The 21,880-nt window shown below is 44.1% G+C and overlaps 1 long non-coding RNA gene across 2 annotated transcripts in view; it reads left to right on the plus strand.

Annotated features, from left to right (window-relative positions):
• LOC141571824 (uncharacterized) overlaps positions 1 to 21,880 on the plus strand; it is a 95,808-nt gene that overhangs the window by 60,055 nt on the left and 13,873 nt on the right. The window contains exons 3-4 of one of the 2 annotated variants that reach the window (XR_012496880.2): positions 8,451 to 8,491; positions 20,003 to 20,246. This is a non-coding gene — a long non-coding RNA (uncharacterized LOC141571824). Of the gene's footprint in view, positions 1 to 8,450; positions 8,492 to 20,002; positions 20,247 to 21,880 lie in introns of those variants that run through there. The other variant, XR_012496881.2, reaches the window with a different exon arrangement.

Genomic DNA, 21,880 nt, shown 5'->3' on the forward strand with positions numbered 1-21,880 from the left:
ATATCCCTGCTCCCGAAAACAGGAAGCAGCCTGGATAGATTGACCTGATAGGGAGCTATCAGACTGCCGCTCGCCTCACACTGGGACTTTTATCACCGCCAGTCATCAGCACTCTGGCGAGCTCATGAATAATGCATTTCCCAGTGATTTCCTTCCTTATTTGCTAGCTCCAGGCAATATTGATTTTTAAAAAAGTCTAGATAGCTGAGCTGTGTTGTGGTAACATTTATTTAAAATGATTGGGAGACAGAGCACACATATGTTTATCTCGACATACGTGTGTTAGTATCTGTTGTCTGTGGATGATGACATTTGTTTAAGGAGCCACCACGTTTATTCAGCATGTTTTTCCAAATCAAAGTTTGGTTCAGATTGAGGCCCTTGAAACAGCTGTGTGGTGCGGACAGGAAGGTGAGGCAGAGGGCACTGGGAGGGGTTACGGGCAGGGAAACTGAGCCATTGAGTTAGCAGGAAGGTCTCATCTTATTCAGCTGAGCTAGGTTTCTCCCCTCCCCCCTCTCCATCTCATCCCTGGATGCAAAACCCCTCCTGGCTGTGCCAGTCTCCATATCCAAGGAGCAAATCTAAGGAGTGACATGTTGGAAATGCTCCTCCAACGGGACCAAAACAAAACAATGTATGACCAGTGTTGGTGACTATGAGGCTGAGGTTGGAGAGAGAAGCAGTCGAGTGGGGTTGGGGTGTCAGAAGTTCCAGTGGGTGGCTCTGTCCTGCTGCAGCTGCCAGGACCGGCATCCCCACCTGTTGAAGGCTCCTGTTTACTTCTTTTGTGATTCTCAAGAACTGACAGAGAGAAGTACATACCTAGAATTACTGTGTTGATGGCAGGTCTGATGCCCCCGGCCCTGCTCATCCACCCACCACCTCAGGCGAGCCACAGGCACTCTTCCAGTTTGACAGGCTGTCGTGGCCTTTCACTTAATTATATTGTCACACAAGCTTTGAGGGACTCTAAGAAGAGAGCCCTCTTCAGGGAAATTTAATTCTCCTCCTAAACCATTCACTGGCTCCACTCAGCCCTCCCCTCACTGCGCTGGTCTTTCCCTCTGAAAGCTCAAGAGAAAGTTCGGTAAGTGCCAGACTCCTGCTTAGTGTTGAAAGAGGGTCTAACGGGAGGAGGCCGGCAGCTCCTCAGTCATCCTCCCTCACAACTTTCTCTTTTAGGCACTTCAGGGCCATGTCTGCATCCCCTGGGGTGGGCACATGGCAGAGGTGGAGGAGCCACAGTGAGCAAAGTCCTGGAGAGAACTCAAGATGTTGTGGAGGTTCAGAGGAGTGGAGGGCACTGCACAGCTGGCAGGGCAACTTCAGGTGTCTCCTATCTGCTGACTTGACACTCTTACCCGTTAATAATCAGAATCCAAAGTCTCAGCCATATGGCATCCCCTACTCTTTCAAAGGTATTTTCACATATAGTGTATTATGTGAATGGCCCCAAAAAGTCTAGAAGGCTCCCCAAAATCCTTCCTTCAGTTGTCTTACCAAACAGTAGTGTAAGCTCGCTCCTCTTTCCCTCAATCCCAAACTTGTGGAAAAAAGAAGGCCTCATACACACTGCCTCTGCTTCATGACTTTCAATCCTCCTCCCACCTTGACCTGGAGCCGCCTTCTTTAGTCTGACCACTAATGTCCAGGTTAAATCCTAGGGCTCTTTCTGAGTCCTCACTGGCTCTGGTGCACTTTCCCCCTGTTAACCATTTTCCAGTTCCCTCTACCTCCTCCCAGTGAACCCCACCCCCTCACCCTCACCCCCACCACCTCCGAGTACACCCCTACCTTGTTACAAACTGGTAACAGGGTTAACCCAAAGACATGGGTGTCTAACTGTATCATTCCACACATCAGATGCAGACAATATATTGGATCAGGCAACAATGCTAACGGTTCTCTTGAGTCTTTCCATCTGGACAACCACTGACGTGGCCCACATGTAGAGGTGGCCCTAGGTCCCTATGGCTAGTGACCCTAGGAAGTCACCCAGCAGTGGGTCTCACCCACTCCCACTTCTTTGGTCCCCAGGTAGTCGCGGAGGCCTCAGTACTCTGTGTTTTAGACTTCTCATTCCCCCATTTGCTGAGCAGCACAGGGAACTGAGAGTTCACACCCGCTTCTCCTCCCTCCCCCACACCGCGTAGCGTCAAAAGCTTGAAGTTGTAACCCCTTTCAGGCTTGGGTCTTTGCTTCTGCTCACCTAGAAAGAAAGAGGCTGGAAGGGAAGGGCTTGTTTCCTCTGCAGGGCGTGCGTGGAAAGCTGGAGCACGCACCAGACAACTCTCGTTTATTTGAAATTGCTCCATGGTGCAAGGCCCTCTAATCGATCATGGCTCTGCACATGTCAATGGAGAAATGTGAGTTCCGTATTTATAGAGCCAGAAAAATGGGGGCTTGTCCCCCACCTCCCAGGTGTGTATTTATGCACTGATGAATGACCCCAAAGTGGATTTGTTATAGAAAAAGTCCGTGCCAAACTCAGGAACCTTGCATCTGCAAACACAGTCTGACAATTAGGCCTCTGAGCCTGGAGGCCAGCATGCAAGCTCCCCGTAGGTTTTCTGGCTGCAGCTCTCACTTCCTTAAAGCTGGGGTGAACCCAGGAGTTTTAGAATTTGGATGCTGATTGTTTCCACAGCACTGTTCCCTGAGGCTGCTCTTTGTTCTGTTCTGTTTGTTTGTTTGTTTGTTTGTTTGGTTGGTTGGTTGGTTTCAGTGCTAGGGGTGGAGCTTGCAAAATCTTGAAAGCCAATGAAATGCAGTACAGGAGAGCAAAGCTCTTACTCCGGTCTTTTCCCAAGAAGAGCGTTGTGAGGAATAAGGAGTTAATGTTCAAAGACCCTCTGACGTAGTTAGATGGGGGGTTCCTCGCAGACTTGGGGCCTCTAGATTGGATGGGCATTTCCCAGGAGCGCAGCCCTCCCAGCTCCACCTTGGGGAACACTCAGGCCTGTTCCAAGACGTGACCCCTGACTCTGCTGACTCCTGTTCCCTCCCTTTCTCCCCTCCAATCCAGCCTCTGTTTTCCTGCCCTCCAAACAATGGCACCCTTTGTTTTAAAAAGTATGGCGAAATAGGAATCACACTTCCAAAGTAACATTTATAAAAAGGAACAGGAGTGAAATACTAAGACAGGCCAAGTCCAAAGTGGTGTGTCCTGCTTGGGCTCCTGAAGGTCTTTCTCCTTTTGAAGGGCATCCCCGGGCGAGGTCTGAGTGGACTAACATCTGACCGCCCATGCCTTGTGTTTTATGCGCCGAGGGGGAAACAAACAGTGGCTGTGTAAGGGTTAAAAATCAGCTCCCTTGGTCAAGAGCCTCAAGCGACAGTTTCAGTCAGGAAGAAAGACAAGTGTTTGGTTAGTAACTGGATATGGCTGGCTAGAGCTGGGTTTTGGCCTCCCTTCCCGCTGCAGGTTGAGAGTTGGGGATGGCCCAGTTCTTGCAGTTATTTGGAAGTGGAATCGGGGCAGGAGGCCCTGGAAGGCAGGGCCTGGGGGTGCTACCCACCCCTCCCTCATGCAGAAGGAAACGAAGGCCTGGGGTGGGCTGGGGACTAGCATCTGGTGATCTTAGTTAGTGGCATAGCAAAGAGTGGGAAAGTCTCGCTTCCGGTCCCAGTGTCCCTTCTGCAAAGCACTGGATTGTTCTAGAACGTGGCTTTAGATAGATTCGGATGCAGGGCTTCAGCCTCTGCTCAGCTGGGTTATCTCCTATTCATCTGTTTTCCTCTCCAACTAGATCCCTTATCTATGAAATGGTGTTCAAAAATAACTCTTCGGCTGGGTTCTTTTTGTATTCAATGAGATGGTACATATAAACTAGAAACTAACACACGCAAAAAATGTTCGTTCTTGAGCTAACAGGAATTCTCCCAGGCTTGGGACCGTTCAAGCCAATGGAACTGCCTCTTCCCAATCAGTAAGGATGTAAATAAAGCCTCTGAAAACCAAGTCTCCCCGGTGAAGTCCTACGCACTCTCAGCCCCTTAATGGAGGAACCCTATGTCAAAGGGAAAGGCAAACGGGATGGGGAGAATAAAAGAGCCTTTGCTGAGCCAGGGGGAACTCACCCCCGAGAAGTGCCGAGTTAACGATGCCCAAAGCAGGCCTGTGAAGTTAGAGAGGCCTGGAGATTAGAAGACCAGGAGGAAATAATGCTTTTCTTGTCTGGGCTGCGGTGGCAGAACAGAGCAACAGCTGGCGGGCATATGCAGCCTGTTAGGGGCACGCTCCCATCAGACAGAAGGAAATCCTGCCCAGTGCTGGCAGGGCTGCAGCAGCCACTGGGGAGCAGGCGGTCTGGGGGTCTCGGGGAATCAGAGCCGTTGCTGCCAAGGCTCCAAGCCCTGTGTCTCCCCCACAGCTGCCGGAGCAGGGGCCTCCCCCCACAGCTGTTGGCCCCTAAGGCCCTTCCCCTTCCCAGGAGGTGTCGGATCCAGCGATGCTATCGACAGAAACCCCGAGGAAGCCTGGCGTTTATTTTGTACCGACTTCAAAACGCCTATGAATCCCCCCTCCTCCTCGGGCTGTGCCCGGATGGCAACTCTGGCCCATTCCACAGCCTGGAATCCTTCTCCTCAGCCAGCTAGACAGTGAGTGGCCTTCTTCCTCCTCCTCCAACCTTTCCTTGGTTTTCCTTTACCAGCCAAGGGTCAAAGTCCTGAGACAGGGGCCAGGGCCGCTTGCCATCCCCTCGTGGACCCTCAGCCTCTGAGCCGTTGGCCCATGTGACAAGATGCCCAGCATTAGCGTCTGTTAATTAATCGGAAAACCGGCTCCCTGTTGGCCCGTAGCTTTTTACAAACCTGAATTAAACGAAGTGTTTATGTGACAGATATGTGGGAGGGATTTCAGATATAATCACCATCAATCTGGCTGCAGCCAAAATAAATTCTGTGAAAAGTAAAACAAACTATTGCACAGACAAAGTAGGCCTTAGGGGTCTCCAGCAATAATCTGTGTTTTCTTATTTAGCCACGTCTAATATTTCTGCTCTCCTCAGTATAGATAGGATCTCTGCACACAGGGTACTCTTGCTGCAGCTGACAGGGGTGGACACACGCTCCCTCCTGCTGAGTGGAGGGAGAGGGGAAGGGATGTTGCATATTTACATTTAAATTCTTAGTTCAAATAAACCAGCTCTGGAGGGGCACAGGGTGGGGTGGGGGATGGGAGATGGGGGTTGGAAGGAGGAGCCCAGCTGTAAGGTCTCCTCTCCTCCGACCTGCCTGGGTTCAGGCTGCAGTCAGGGCAGGGAGTAGAAAATCAGAGAATGTGGATCCTTCCAGAAGGGCTGCGTTAGGAGGCCCTCCGTGTGTGCGTGAGGTGTGCAGGCTTTCCGTGGGCTCTCTTCTTCAGGTCTTTTAGCACTCTCTTGGGGAAAGAGAGTAAAGAAATTGAGGCTCGGAGGTAGTAATAACTTGCCCAGCTCTAAAGCAGTGTTGTGAGGTTTTGACCCTGACTCTGAAATCCCTGTTCAGTCGCTCTTCACTCTGCTTTGCTAAATAAAGAGGAACCTGGTTTTGCTGTTGTCTCTAGGCAGATGCCTTTGGGCCCCTGGTTCAGCCTTACCTAGGTGCCCTGCCTGCATCCCTCCCTCTCTCCCAGCTGGGGCTACTCTGTGCCCCCGCCCCCATTGGGCTTCTTCTCCAGACCAGGCCTGGGTGAGGGAGGGAGGAGATGCTGAGGGTCTCCAGACTAGCAGCTGTCTGTCCTGCACATCTGAGGTCCCCCTGAGCTCCAGCTCCTTTCCCTCGTGGGTCCAGCCTGGTTCACCAGCCTAGTAGCCCAGCAGCCCCCCAACAGCAAAGACTCCAGCTTACTCCATACAGATATCCAGGCACTTGAAGCTATCTCTCCCGTTCACCTGTACCTGGGCTTGGCAGACTTGCTGAGATTACACAACTCTGGGGAAACCCCTTCCTCCCGCGATCCTCCCGCGATCCCTGCCCCACTGCTTGGCACTTGCCTGGGCCTGGGGCTAGACCTCAATATCTGGAATGGCCATGTGTAGCTGTTCTGTACTGATTCTGAGAGCCCCTCTGGAAATCGACCATGAGGGATGTTTTTCCTGTTTTTGTTTTTTTTCCATCTGCTCCTCTATTCCTCTTTGCAAGAACCCTGTCTAGGGTCAAAAGGCCCATGCTCAGTGGGAGAAGATACTAGATCTGTGGTTCAGGCCACAGCTACTCCTCCCTTCAACAAAAGTCACAGGACAGAGTCCCTGCTCTCCAGCCACCCTGCAGCACCAGGAACAGCTGATTATATCACAGTTAAGCTTATGTACACTTGGGGAGACCAGAAAGAAAGTCTCTGTATGAAATAAACGTGTGTTTGGGACTTTGCAAGCCTATTCATTCATTTATTCATTAATATTTATGGAGCATGTGCTGTGTGCCAGGCACTGTTTTAGGCCCTTGGGATGCATCATGAATTAAAACTCCAGTCCCTGCCCTCCTGGAGTTTATAGTCTCCTAGGTATAGGCAGATGATAAATAGTGGTCATAAACAATAAGAAAAGTGTACAGTGTGATAGAAAGCAAAAAAAATGTCAATGAATAAAACAGATCAAGGTAAGAGAGCCTGGAAGTACTGGAGGATGAGTTACATGTTCAAATCCGGGGTTAGGGGCAGACCTGATAGAAAAAGCGCTGTTTGAACATAGACTTGAGGGACGCGAGGATGCTAGCCAAGAGGGTGTCTGGGGAAGGGTGTTCCAGGCAGAAGGAGCAACTAGTGCAAAGGCCCTGAGGCACAACTATGTCTGGCATGTTGAAGGAACAGCGAGGAGTCCAGCGTGACCTGAGTGACGTGAGCAATGGGAGAAGGGGAAGGATGTGAGATGAGAAAGATAACAGGGACCAGACCAGGTAGGGCCTTGCAGACTCCGTAAGGACGTAACCTTTTTTCTGTCCCTACTCAAGTAACTTCATAAAGGCAGTCTCTCTCAGTAGTCATGATAGAGGGTAAGAAATTTCACAAATATTTCTTGAAGTTGTGTGCCGAATCCTGAGGCATATATTGATGAGTAAGGCAGTCTCTACCTTCAAGAAGTTCAAGTCCCAAGGATTGTGTGGCCGCATGTTGCGGAGGAAAGAGCCCTGGACTAGGGCTTAGGAGACCTGGGTTCTAGTTCTGCCTTTCTATTTAAATCTGACCCTTTGCTAAACCTCAGCTTCCTGTCCCTGAAGATAATTATCTATGCCCTGGACACCTCCTTCGTGCTAAAGTGATCAAATGAATTAAGGAATATAAAGACTCTTTGAAACCTCAAGAGCCCTATATAAACAGGAAAGGATTAAGGAATCCAGTTAACATGGCCACGGCCCTATGTGCTTGTCCTGGGGCCCAGTGCGCTCAGGCTGTGTCGTAGTATTTGCAATGTCCACTGTTCTCTCCGTGACCTCATTGGCACTCAATTCGCTTGGTGAGAACCACCACTGCCATTCATTCAAGTTGATGCAAACCTCCAGCATGTAAAATACATCCAAGGGTGTCTGCTTTGCAAAGGAAATTGACCCATTCCTTCTCTATTTCATGCTTCCCGGATCAGATAAAGCCGCATTGGGTGCTAACTTTTAAGTCAAGTATGCACTACTCCAACCAACAATAACAAAAACAGGCCCACAGGTTGCCAAGCACGGTGAGCTTTTAAAATGCATTCAGACAGTGTGAGGATATTAATAGGGAGACACATATCTCATTTCAGGCTACAAAGCAGATCCCACAGTGGGACATGGAAATGCTGGGTGCTTGAAGGTTAGCTTAAGCTGGAGAGAGGAACTCAGCTGGAATACAGACACGCCTGAGGCTGTGTCCCAGATGCTGCGCTTCCAGCTCTCAGGGCACAGTCTGTCAACTCACCTCTGTTTTGAGTGGAACTGGACACTTGGTGATGGCCAAAAACAGCAGTTGAGTAAAAGAATGAAGCTCCACGAAGATGGTGAGGGAGGCAGTGAAAGATATAACTGGACAGGCCCTTTGGAAATCATGTTCGCTCTGCCTTTATTTTGCAGGTGAGGAGGCCAAGATGGGCAAGTCACACTCTGACTGCAATAATGACAGGACTCTAATGCCATTTTCACTGTGGGTGCTTTTGCCTTCTCTGGAGGCTCAGCAGTCTAAATGTCCTTAGCTTTCCTTTTTGTGTGACAGGGGCCTTCTGGACCCAGGACTAGCTGAGTGGATACTTGGAGATTTGGGGGCCCAGTGATGGGGATGGACTATGTTGGTCACCTTGGAAAGGGCACTGGATAAGGATTCCAATGACCTGGTCTGAGGCCTGGCTCTGGACTTATGTGCAGGGTGACATTTACCTCTCTGTTTTCTCAAATGCAGAACATGAAGCATAGCTAGGAGAATGTGTGTTGAAGGACTCAGAAAACTGAAACTGTGCATGTAGATTTTTATGACCATTATTTTCATCTCTCTTTTCCAGATTCCGACATGTCATCTGGAGGACATGGTTCTGAATTAGCGGTGAGTCTCTGAACAGGGCATGAGGGGAAGCTGGATGTCCCCAAATGGACTCCTGGCCTTCATGGTCACCGTACGCAGGGCTCCTCACCGTCAGTATCCACTCTCCAATCCCCGCCTCCCTCCCACACCCCAGCCGTACTAGCCTCATCAGTACTTAAGTTTGTCCTCAGCTTTGCAGTTGTCTCTCCTCCACCCGGGGAATTCGTCTGATCCTTTCAAATGAATACATCACTACTTCAATAGGACCGTTGCCAAGTCCCCCAGGCAGATTAGTTGCTATCTTCTCACGTCATAGGGAAGAGAATGAACTCTAGAGCCAAACCTTGTGTGTTTAAATCCCAGTTCTGTCACCTGCTAGGGGCTTGCCGTGCACACAGAAGTTAGCCTTTCCGTGTCACAGCTTCCTCGTTTATAAAATGGGGATAATAAACGAATCTGGATCATAGGGTTATTCTGAGAAGTAAATTCATGTAAGTTAAAGCATTTAAAACAATGCCAGGTTCATGGTAAATGTGACATAAATATTTTCTATTATTATTAATATCATTGGGGTACTTAATATATCATGTGTAATATAGTGGATTACGTATCTGCCTCTCTTACTTAGGCTGTTAGAGCCAGAGCAGTGCCCTCTTTTTCTGTTTTCTCAGTGTATAACACCACGTCAAGAACATATTAAGTGCTCAATAAACACTTGTTGGATAAATGATTGGGCACGGTCCGTGTGGCTCTGTCTATGACATCATATATTTTTTTCCAGTAAATTTCAAAGGACTAGCAGTCTTTCAACTATGTATCTGTGGCCTTCGTATGAATTATCTTGTGGTTTTAAAAATACCCCAATTCTCATTTTTGTTTAAATAACAAAAGAAAGTTGTCTTGGAATTATAACCCGCAGAACTACAGTGTGAAATCAAGTGAAACTCATTTGGTGATAAATCTTTCCACTTAGAATTATGGTCCTAGCCGCACTATTCTTGACATGGTTTCAAGAACAGAGTCCAGGGTTGGGTTATTTGAAGAGCAATTAAAATAAAAGAAGATCCCCCTCCAAAGTGTTCGGGATCATATGGATGGTGTGAGGGGTAGAAAAGCCTCCAGAAGGAACCAGACAAGTTAAGGATATGCAGTACGATGGGGATGTCAGAGTAGGGTTGGGGTGGTCATTTCCTCGAAGAAATGGATTTTAAGCCACTGGTTCTAATTCCTGCTCTTCATTTTTTTGCTATGCTCAATATCCTGAAACTGATACCCAAGAGACTATCTGCCAAATTGGGTTTAGGGAGAGAGTACTGTGGGGTTAACAGCTATCTTCCTATTGTGTTCTTAATTTTCTCTGTGCAATTGTAGTCTTAGATACAACACAACAGTCCCTCCGAGGGATTGGAGGGTTAAAGTTCAAGTACATGATCTCTTTCTGATAGTGAAGACCATAATCTAATAAATGACCGTATTTGACAATATTTAGATAGTAGCTGAGGCAGTAATGTAAATATGTGTCTCTGAATATAACATGCATGTACTAGTGGTTACATTAATAGTTAAACAATTCAAATGAGGGATGAAAAATCAGGAGTATTGACACCCTCTCTTCACCTATTATGTAATACGATTTTTCGGGCCAGTAGACACACAACAGGATCCGTTGGGTGAGCCAAGTAAGGGATATGATAAATTGTTTGGGAGGACGACCCCAACAATTCCTCCCTGCCCCAGATGCACATGTGCCTCCCATCAAGAGGTGGAGGCTATTTCTCCTCCCCTTGAACCTGGGCCGGCCTTGGGATTTGCTTTGGCTAAGAGAATTCTACAGAAACAATGCTGTGCCGGTTCTGAGCCTTGTAAGAGGCCTGACAGCTTCCATTTTCACTATCTGAAAGCTCTTGGGGCGGCGGGGGTGGGGGGTGGGGGGTGGAAGCAGGAGAGGGTGGGGGTAGTCAACCCTCCACCATTCTGCCTCTCCATCCTGGATACCTGGCATGGAGGTGAGCAGCTATCTTGGTTCCTCCAGTCCCAGTAAAGATCCACCCCTCCACACTGCTTGGAAAAGAGATAAGCCATCCTCTGAAAACCCTGTCCAAATAACACCATCATGAGCATATGTTATAGCTGTTGTTTTGAGCCACTTCTATTTGGAAGGTTTTGTGACACAGCAATGTATACCCGAAACAAAGGATAGCACCAGTGTACATCAGTGTCTGACATCCTGTGTGATCTCTTCTTCGGATTAGGACAGGCTGGGAAAAAACTCGAGTGCTTCTCTCTCCCCATTGCTCATGGCAGACACTGTTGGCTGATACAACTTTCTTTCCCATTCAGTCAAGGTTTTCCTTTAAACCTTACCACAGGGCTCTGGACAGCAACTACTAAGCCATGGATGTAGGTCTTTGAACTGAAACTATTTGCCATTCTAGGATTAGTCATCATGTTTCTATCAATAAAAGAAAAGGGGAGAGGTGTATCCTCATAATTCATCAGCACCTCCCAGATTCATGGAATATTAAAAATGAGAGAACTTTCGAGATCGTCTACCATAGTGGTTCTGAACCCTGGCTGCAGATTAAAATTACCTGGACTGTTTTAAAAATCGATGTCTGGGCCTCACCCCCAGAGGTTCAGATTCAATCGGGCCTCAGTATTTCAAAATATGCGTATTCCTTAGTCATGAAGAAATTTGACTTCACAACTTGGGGCCTGAAGGGATGGATCACAGCTGGCTGAGCCCTGTTGAAGGTTGTTGGGATATCAGGGGCGGGCAGATAGTCCAAGGACTCTGAGCCCTAGAAAGTGGGCTCAGAGGTTCCCCAAGGGAACTCAGAAGGGTTCATGTAAGGGAAAAGGAGGTTAGGGCAGGTACTCAGGCACTCAGCCAGCTCCTAAGTCGGAAGATAGACGTCCCTTCCTTTCTGTCAGAAAAAGCTAATCTGTGAAGGCAGCTTTTGATATATGGCTCCAGATGTGAGTGGAAGGTACAGTCCATGCTTTGAGGTTTTTCCTGTGGAGAATTTCGTAAACCTCAGAACTGCCTGTCAAAAAGAACTGAGACGAAGTACGAAGCACACGAGAGATGTGTTTGACACAAAGGGTCAGAAAAGTTCAAGGTGCCTTCTTTCTCTCTTGGCAATTTTGGCAGGAATGCTAAAACACAACAAGGGGATTGGAAGCCTATGACAGTTGCATTTGAAGGCTTCATTTTTTGGTAAATTATGACATGCTGTCAGGTATATGAGTTGGTAGCTTTGATGTAAACATATAAAACAATCTCACCTCTTTACTGAAGTCTGAAGAGATGTTCTGCATGTAAATCAAACCATGAGTGAGATAAAATTGCTTTTGATCACTTCACATGAAAGGTGTTAGGAATTTTCAAGCCGTTACCATAATTAAAGTGCTGAGGAAATGGAAAAAAAAAAATCTTACTTGAATGTCTCTCCTTCCACTCATTCTTAAAATACTATTTCTGGAGAAAGGTACATTCACCCACTTTAACTTTGTAGTTTGAAGAAAAGTTACAGCTTTTAGGGACAGCAGGAAAATTGTCTTGCACTTGAAAACACTACATGAGTGATATCGGAATTTGCCAAAGAGGAACCAAGTTTCTCCTCACAGCCTCAGCCAAAAGGAATAACTTCTCAAGAGCTCATTTTTGTCAGTCAAGGGGTTGCCTGGAGTTCTTTCCTTCCTTTCCTGGGCCTGCTTCTTAATCTCCCATCTGTAGGGTCACAGTAGGGAATAATCTTTGCCTGACTTGTTCTTTCTACAGGTCTTATTAAAATCACTTTTTATATTTGCTTTATATGCCAATCACAGTTTTTATTCCGTAATCATAGGCTAAAAATGGGAGCGGCATCGTTACTCACGGGAATACCCCAACCGGCTCACTCAGAGTGGCTGCCTCCTTGGTCATCCTGGCTCCGTCCCCCCTGCTCCGATTCATCCCATACTGTCTCAGGTTGAATAGTCAGAAGCTTGACTGCATTGGCCACTGCTCCACTCAGAAATTTTAAGGGATTTCCTTTTGCTTACAGAATCAAGCTCAAACCCCTTAGCCTGGTCTTCAAGATTCTATATAATTAATCCAGTTTTATCTCTGACACTCACCTCACTTGAAACCTTGGCTCCAACTTGGCTGCTTTACTTGCTCCTGTTCCCATTTCAAGCACCTTAACTTCCATCCTGCCAGAAATGCCCTCTTCCCTCTGATATAATTCCTGCAAGGTCCAGCTCACTTTTACCTCCTCTGGGAAGCTTTCCCAAGTTACTCTATCCAACTCCCTTGAGCTTTAGTGGAAATTGTTTCATATTTAGCACACACACACACACACACACACACACACACACACACTTACATGTGTCTCTTATTTTCCTTTCTAGATGGTAAGATTGTAATCAATAAATATTTATTGTGCATCAACCATGTGTGAGAACCTGAGCTCCATGCAGGAATGCTGCAGTGAATAAGTCAGATGAGGTCCCTGCCCTACAGAGCTTACAATCCAGTGAGGAACAATAAACATTCAGTGTGACAAGTGTAATTTGGGGAACAGTACTGGATGCCATGGGAGAACATAAGAAGACCACTTTGAGGTCACTGTCAGACTTTGATCTTCCCCTGTAAGACCAACAATAGGGAACTTTCATTTTCTCATGTAACATGCAATCCAGAGGTAGGTGATTCCAGGGTTGATTAATTTAATAGTTTAATCATGTCAGAGCTGCAGGTCGTGTCTCCAGGGTTCCCTCAGTTTTCACTTTATGGTCACAAGATGGCTTCCACAGCTTCAAAGAGCACACATATCCTCACATGGCAGAAAGGTAGAACAGGTAGAAGGGTTGTGGCCTCTTCCACGTACCTCCTTTTTATCATGTGGGAAAATATTTCTCAGAATCCTCCCTGCAGTCTTCAGTCTAATATCATAGGTGTGGACTGGATCACATACCTACTTTTAAACCAATCACTGACAAAGGGGAATCAGATTTCCGTGATTAGCTTAAACCAAATATGACTCATCTTCTGAAACTGGAGACAGGCCCTATCTTCCCTAAAGGCATTGTCACCCAATACTTGAATAACATTGGAGTTTTTTAGCAAGGAAGAAAGAAAAGATTACTGTTGGGGCAACAACCAACATTGTCTGCCACAAAGAATCTCCTAAATATAATAACTCAAACCCCTATACATACTAAAGGCCTAACAGATAGAAAGGCATGCTCATATCCAGGCATAAAAACTATTTGCATCAATTTTCACTATTACATCCAAGATGTGTGGCTTTCAACAAAAAAATTATGAAATATACAAAAAGGCAAGTTAAAAAAAAGAACATACTTTCAAGAGACAAAGCAATCAATATAATCAGACTCAGATATAACAGATGTTGGAATGATCAGAGAATTTTAAATAACTATGGTTTACATGTTAAAGGTTCTAATGGAAAAGAATGTACAGTGCACAGTAGCAGATGGGTAATTTCAGTAGAGAGATGGAAATGATAAGAAAAAAATCAAATGAAAAATGCTAGAAATGAAAGACACAGTAACATAGACAAAGAATGCTTTTATTGGGCTCCTTAGTAAACCTGATACAGCCAAGTAAAGAATCATTGAACATGAAGATGTATCTTCAGGAAATTACCCAAACTACAGTGTGCACATGTATGCTGCATGCATGCATGCGTGCACACACACACACACACACACACACATACACATACACAAAAGAAAAAAAACAGAACAGAGCATACAAAATCTGTGGGATGACATAAAATAGTCTAATATACATGTCAATTACAATTCCAGAAAGAGGGAAAGGCAGAAAAAATATTTAAAGAAGTAGTGACAGAATTTTCCAGAGTTAATCATAAACACTACCCATGGATCTAAAAAGCTTAGAGCACACCAAGCAGAATAAATACAAAAGCAAAGCAAAACAAAATAACTTAGGCTTATCATATCCAAACTCTTGAAAGCCAAGAATAAAGAGAAAAGCTCAAAGAAAGCAAAGAAGGAGGAAAAAAGATATTATATACAGACGAAGAAAGATTTTTGAAATTACAGCAGGATTCTTATTAGAAACTATGTAATCCAGAAGATGATGGAGTGACATCTTTAAAGTGCTATCAGTGGATAGGGGGGACTGCATCAGCCAGAATTTTATACCCAGTAAAAATATCTTTCAAAAGTGGAGTTAAAAATAAGACTTCCATAGACAAACAAAAGTATTGTTGACCACAAATAAAAAATGGGAATGGTATCCCACTATGGTTTAATCTATTACTAATGAGCAGTGAAGCTGATCATTTATTTTTATGTTTAGTACTGACTTGTAGTTTGTCTTATTTAAATTGCTCATTTCTATCTTTCACTAATTTATTTATTGGGCTTTTTCTTTTCAGGGTTTTAAATATTTTGAATACCAATCCTTTGTTATACAGCAGGTTCTCTAATAATGTCATTTCATTCAATGTTGTTCCATTATAACATTGATGAGATACCTTAGGAACTTAACTCTTGTTTATATTAATTAGCCCATGATAAAATTGGTTTTGTTATATGTTGTTTGACTTCAAATTGCAGAACCAATTGACGGCAGTAAGTGATGACTTACTTTATATGTAGCAAATATATTTTCATTGTCTGTTACTTTTAGTATGTTTATGGTGACTTCTGTTGATAGAATTTTATAATTTGACAAAATTAAATTTATTCACTTTTCCCTCTATAGTTTTTGCGTGAGCTTTCCCATCACATCCCCTAAGATTTTCTTCTAAGGTTTATTGTTTTGTATATGTTTAGGTCTTTAATCCTTCTGGAGCTTATATTTTGAATAGTTAAAAGTAGTGAAGTAAATTACTTTTTCCCAAATGGTCAGTAAATTGCCCCAATGTTATGCTTTGAATAGTCATTCATTCTATCCTTTCTCTATTGATTTGAAATGACACATTTATCAGATAATACATTCCCATATATTCATGGCTTAGTTACTAGATTCCCTTTTGTCCTATTGAGCTATTTTGTACTGATTTCACAATATTTTATTTTCCATAGCTTTGTATTATGTTTTGATATTGTGATAGGCAATGGCCAAGCTTGTCCTGCTCAGCTCCTAGCTGACATCATGCCTGAAATCTTGAAAAAAGGAGTCTAGAAGAGAGAACATGCTCTTCCACATTTCTGAAGTAGTTCAGCAGAGAATGGGCCTTAGGATGAGTAGTGATAATAACCAGGCATCACACATGGCCTGACGTATTGTCTTAGGGCAACCAGACATATTTGATGCCTAGTTATTGTCATTTCCTCTGTGTTTAATGTAGCATTATAGCATTTAGTGTGGCATTGTAGCAATATAGCAAGAACCTGAGCCTGATAACAGATCTGGATAATGTGGCTTACCAAAAGCGGTTTTGTAAAAACCACTCTGGGGTGTTGAGGTGTTGTGGCTGGGGACCTGTGGGCTCCAGAAGACACTGTTCAGGACTTACCGTCACCTGCCTGTTTCCCCTGGCAGGCTGACCATCGCCAGCCCTCAGGCCTGTCTCTCATGGTGGAATTAAGGTAACCCCAAGAAGCTGTGCTTCCTAAGCTCTCCTGCTTGAGGCAGTCTTTTATCCTTCAAAGTCATTGCAATGATATGTACTCTGTATCCTCTCTATGTGCCTGAGTGTTTCTTCTTACTTGTCTTCAAGCCCAGCCTCTATTGGACTACTTCAGAAATTTCAAACAGCATGCACTCTCTTTCAGAACTTCTTTCTCAAAATTGCCTTGCATATTTTTTCACATTTTCTCTTCTAGAAGAATTTTAGAATCAGTATGTATGTTCTGTGAAAAATCCCACTGGGAATTTGATTGTGATTTCCCTGAATTTATAGAATAATTTGTGGAGGAATGAGCATCTTTACTATGCCAAGTCTGTCCAACCAGATACATGAACATTTTCTCCATTTATTTGGGTTTTCTTTTATGTCCTTTCGTAAAATTTTTATCATTTTTCTTCATGTATATCTTGCAGATTTTCAGTTTATTTTTAGATATTTTGCAGTTTTGTGTCTTTTGTGAATAGGATCCTTTTTCATAACATTTTGTAGTAGTTATTGTAGAATAGAGGCAAGCTATTGTTTTCATATGTTAATATTATGCTTGGCCTCCTGACTGAACTCTGTGAAGTCTGGTAATTTACTTCAGATTCTCTTAGATTTTCTCAATACACAATTATGTTGTCTGCAAATACTGACAGTTTTGTTTCTTCCTTTCAAATTTTTATGTCATTTGTTGTCCTTGTCATTTAATTGGCTGGGACATCCAGGTTAATGTGAAATAGTTGTGGGCATCCTTCTCTTATTCCTGATATCAGCAGGAATAATTCTCTTATTTCATCATTAGCAAGGATATTTGTTCTAGGTTTCTGGTTGGCATTCTTTATCAAGAAAAGAAATTTTTTGTCTACTTCCAACTTGCTAAGAGTTTCTTGGAAATGAGTGTTAAATTTCATGCAATATTTTTTTTCTGCTTCTATTGAGATAATTACAGAACTGTTCTCTCCTAGTCTATTAATTTAACAGTATTTTGAAATGTTGAACCAACATTGCATTTCAGGGATTAAACGCTGTATGATTTTTCCTAATTGTGGTAATAATGCTTTTAGTTTGCTTATAAATGCTTAAATAGGACAGGCAGTCTTTGGTTTGACTGAAAACTGACAGTTTCAAAGGTCTCCCATGACTCCACTGTTTCGTCATTTTGTCTGTATTTTGTCTCTAGTGAGTGAGTTCATGGTCATCTTCTTCAAAGGTTTTATTGCAGATGATTTAGGAGAAACTAAGGATGTTTGGGACAAATCCTTAAGCTTTAAAAGTTGGCATCATAGAGGACAACCAGGGCATACCAACTGATTGGTGTCTGTCAGAAACACAATCCTGCATTTGCGGTGGGCTGAGGGGTTGGTAAAGGGATCGCTTGTGACCCGCGATAGCGTTGTGTGTAGTTTATCTTCGTGGAAGGAAAAATGGAAAAGTACAAATGATTACATAAGAGTGGAGAGGATATACCTCCTTGGAGTCAGTCAATCCAAAATCCAGGACACAAACAGAAGGCTAATGTTCTTTGGGTTTCCATGACAACCGGAGGTGGATGCATCATGCTGTTAATGACACTTAATGCTTCAGGGACTGTGACTTAAAAGGGCCCCTTCCAAGGAAGGCCTTGCTCCTAATTTTGTATTTGTAGCTGCATTCTTTCCTCAAAGAGAGACCCCAAGTTCTATAAGCCTTCGATCCCACAAAACCTGACTTCATCCCTAATTACAACCCCAGGCATGGCTTTGCATACCAGCCACAAAGCCTGGACCCAGTGTTCTGAAAGCCCTTTCTGGCAACTCTGATAATTCTCTCAGTGTAGCAATTAGAGTGGGTGGCAGATTAAGTTACCCTGTTGCTTCCCAGCTGGGCTAGGAAAACTGTGGCCTGACACAGAAGCCGGTGGGTGTCGCGTGGAACAAGTGCTCAACTATCTCACACTTTTCACTCGGTGCAAGCACGTGACCAAATTCATTATTAACGCTGAGCTGATCTGGTTACCTTGATTGACACTAAGTGATTTCAGCCTGGGCTATATTTGTCTTTGTGGGGAAAATGACTGCTGCAGAGCTGAAAGGTTATTTCCCTCTTCAAATACATTTGGGGCTGTCACTGCAGAGTTACGCACCCTGACATCAAAATCGGACCCACGGGCTTTGGAGGACAGCAGATGACATCATGGGCAAAAAATGGTGTCAGCTTCATTTTGTTTTTTCCTTCTCTTTCTGAACTCTGACAGAGAAGTAGTTTGTCTAGAATTTGCAAGGCTTTCAGGTGAGGAAAAGGAAGAATTAGTAGCAGCAGTACTTATTTTACACACACAAAAATCGTTTCCAGGACCTGTTTCTCTGTTCTCCTGGTCCCTCTCTGTTACTGTTAAGCTTAATTTAAAATTTTATTTATTTATTAGGGCTTTGGTGTCTAAGTAATAGGACTAATAAATCATTAACTTGCTATTGAATAAAAAGTTAACCTCTTAGAATAAAATATTCCTTAATACAACACTTATTTTGTTGATAGAACCAAAAAGGAAAATACTACCTACGAGAAACTCCATCCTTCACTCTGATATCCTTTCCCATGATTGCTACGCATAGAAGACAAGTCTATGAATGACCTAATGTTTTGTTTAAAATGTACTGTTATGTGAATTCTGAATGCATGCAAGAAATACATCAAATCTAGTAGCACAGGTGAAAATCGGAGACTGCCAGTCCATCAACTTCAATTACGAAATTTCAATTAGATCGAAGGGGAAATTCTAGCCTAAAGATATCAAATAGAGTTACAGTGGCTTAAAGTGGACTATTGCCCTACCTCATAGGATTTAGTTATTTTGTATAAAGTAAAAGTTAATAAATTTAAGAAGCAGTTGTGTTCATGAACGGGTCCTCTGGACTAGACATTTAAAAAAGCAATTTTAGAAAACAGAGAAACTCCACCTTTTGTCATTGCTCTTGTTATAGCACATGCTTCTGGTTCTCTGTTTACTGTCGGTGTATTGAAGAAGGACCTTATTGCAGGGTCCACATCTGGTGGGTTTAGGCCAGTGAAGTGATAAAGCTCATTTCAACAGGGACCTGCCTGTGGAAATAGTTCTTACACCAGACCGAGTCAGGGGTGCAGCTACTGTTTCGCTTCAAATCACAAAGTCATAACTACTGAATCTGCTCCTCCCCTCTTGGATCTCTGCCTTCTCTCCAGGGTGATGACAGTAAGATGGGCTGGCTTCTCAGTAGACAGAGAACTAGGAGGGAGTGTCCACTGACCTAAGGAAAATAGCTCATGAAACCATGGTTTCTTTTATGTAAAGAGGCATATAAAAACGCATGTAAACAAGCATTTTTTATTTGAACATTAAATTTTATTGGTACAGAGCACGTGTTTTGTTATACTGGTGACTAATGCCTTTTAAAAATGAGATTCTGAAATGCCATTCTGTTTATGTAACGAGATAAAAAACTTTTAGAACATTGTTCTGGTACAAACCCCTATAATAATAGCTGATTAATAACAAGACAACTCGAGGTGCCAAAAATATTTTCTGCAGAGCCCTCTATTAAGTGGAAAAAAAGTCTTGGGTTTTTTTCTTTAATGTTATCCAAATGGTTTTTGTCTGAGAAACTTCTATAACTAGGCCTCAAAAGTCATCAGTTTGCCAAAATTGGTGTGCAAAAAATATTGGTGTGCATGTAGCTACCCTGACAGGTCCCTGTTTTCTTGTCTAATGGGGTCAGTAGGAGAATGATTTATTAAAAAATAAAACATCGAGTTAAAATAAATTTATCTACAAGAAACAGAGAAAGAAAAATGTAGGAATGAAAGTTAATAAACACACCAAAAGTAGCTTATTATCAAAGAAGGAAGTTATCTTTATGTCAACACTGACTGTCTTGGGAAGCCTTGGTTATGGCCCCTGATCATGATTTGTCTTTTGTAGAAAAGTGCTTTTCGACTGCGCAGGAATTCCTGGTTGTTGACTATAAGGCTGGTGATGATGGTGATCATATTTTTGGGAGTACGCCTATTCGAAGAAACAACAGGAAAAGCCAAAGAGGCAAAGCAAACAAAGATACTTTCAACAAAGAAAAAAAAATTGCTGAAATAACGAATGTGGTTAGAAGCGCATCTTTTCCCAGGTTGGCCATTTTCTTGCACCATGAAGTGTATGACAGATGAGCCTCAGGTCAGGTTTACCAGGTGTCACGGAGGTCCTCCTTCTCAGATAGGCCCGAGACCCCGGCGTCTTGTAGAAGTGTGGCTCATGGGCCAGAGCACTTTCCCAGCCTCTGGGAGATTTAGACTTGGACCATCAGGGAAAATCTGCCTATTTTCAGATTTCCCAAGAATCCTAAGGTCTGCAGGGTACGTATTTTGAAAAAGAAAAGTGATTAGTTTTCATTATCATGAAGCAAACCCAGCCCTGGTTCCATGGGAAATAGTGGGAGTTGGGCTCATTCCCCCAAGTTTTAAAGTTAAATGTCCTTCAAGGCAACCTTGGTCTCCCCAAATTGTTTCTTATTTCTGAGCCAAAGTGATTACGGGCCTGATCTGCCTCTGTCCTGAAGCAAAACAAAACACCTTCGATTTATTGTATGGTGGGGAGCTCATAGGCTTTGGAACCTGACAGGCTTGAGTTGGATTCTCGGTCACTTTGGGCTCGTTTGCATCCATTTCCTCACTTGTACATGGGGGCAATGATGTACTTTCTTTTCCTAATGAGGTGGGCATTAAATGAGATCATGTGTGGAAATGGCCCGGCACACAATAGATACCCAGTAGCTGTCCATCCACATCCTTTCTGGGGAGGCCTTTCCTGCCTGGATAAATCCAAACTTTCTGGAGGATTTATTTCTGGAGGCTGAGGCCTCTTGGAAGTCCTTATTCACTTACTTACAAAAGGTTTTCTAGGATATTTTTTTGTGTTTCTGGGTTGTCAGATCATACAGGTAGTGTTTGATTTTGAAATAGCTCTTCCAGCCTCTGCAGTTCTTCACAGTCTGAATGTCCCCTTGAGGGAGGCAGAGCCCAGGCTGGGAAGTCTCCGTAGTCTGATGTACTGTACTTTCCTTTGCCAAGCCCCGTCCTCAGAGTAAGAGCCTATACATCTGTCCTTAACCCGTGGGCTCCTCCTGGAAGGAGGAAAGGCGTTCCCTAACCCCAGTCACTATAACCTCTTGCTTCAAAGGGCTGTAGTGTTAATGGTAGAGTTTCAGGCATGGTGGGCCAAAGGAAGCTTGTTGGAGGAAGATGCTTTTGAGAGGTGAGGCATTCCCTGAATCCCACAAGTGCCACCATGCAGAAGGCAACCTGTTCCACCTGAACACAAGGTTGGCTCTGGCGAAGACCTCATGCTGGCTCTACCAGACAGTACAAGAGATAGTAATTAGCGAATATAAGTAGGGAACTTGGCCTGGTCAAATTCAAGGTCATTCATTAATGCAACAAACTTTTTCTGAGCACTTTTTCCCCCCAGGGTATATACATTTTGCCCATTGTTCCATGGCAACCGCACTAAAGGACACTTTGTTTACATCAAGGTATTGATCCAGGGACTCAGGGATGGGTTTTGAGAGTAGATGAATCTCCTGAAACTGCGTGCCAAACAGTACCTGCATGTGTCTGTGCACTTCTGGGAAGAACATCCAGAACTTTCATTAGCTCCCCAGGAAGTTAGGAACCACCTGCTGGATGTGAACTGGATGCTCTCCCTGTACTCAGCTGGGGCCCCTAGGAAGCTTGGCTCCAGAGTCCCTTCTGGGCCTCCAGACAGATAAAACATCATGACCGAGGTGTGTCCACCATTCCCCAGAAGCCC

Source organism: Rhinolophus sinicus, chromosome 2 (assembly GCF_057876585.1).
Source record: "Rhinolophus sinicus isolate RSI-liver-muscle chromosome 2, RSI-T2T, whole genome shotgun sequence".
NCBI classification, from domain to species: domain Eukaryota; kingdom Metazoa; phylum Chordata; class Mammalia; order Chiroptera; family Rhinolophidae; genus Rhinolophus; species Rhinolophus sinicus.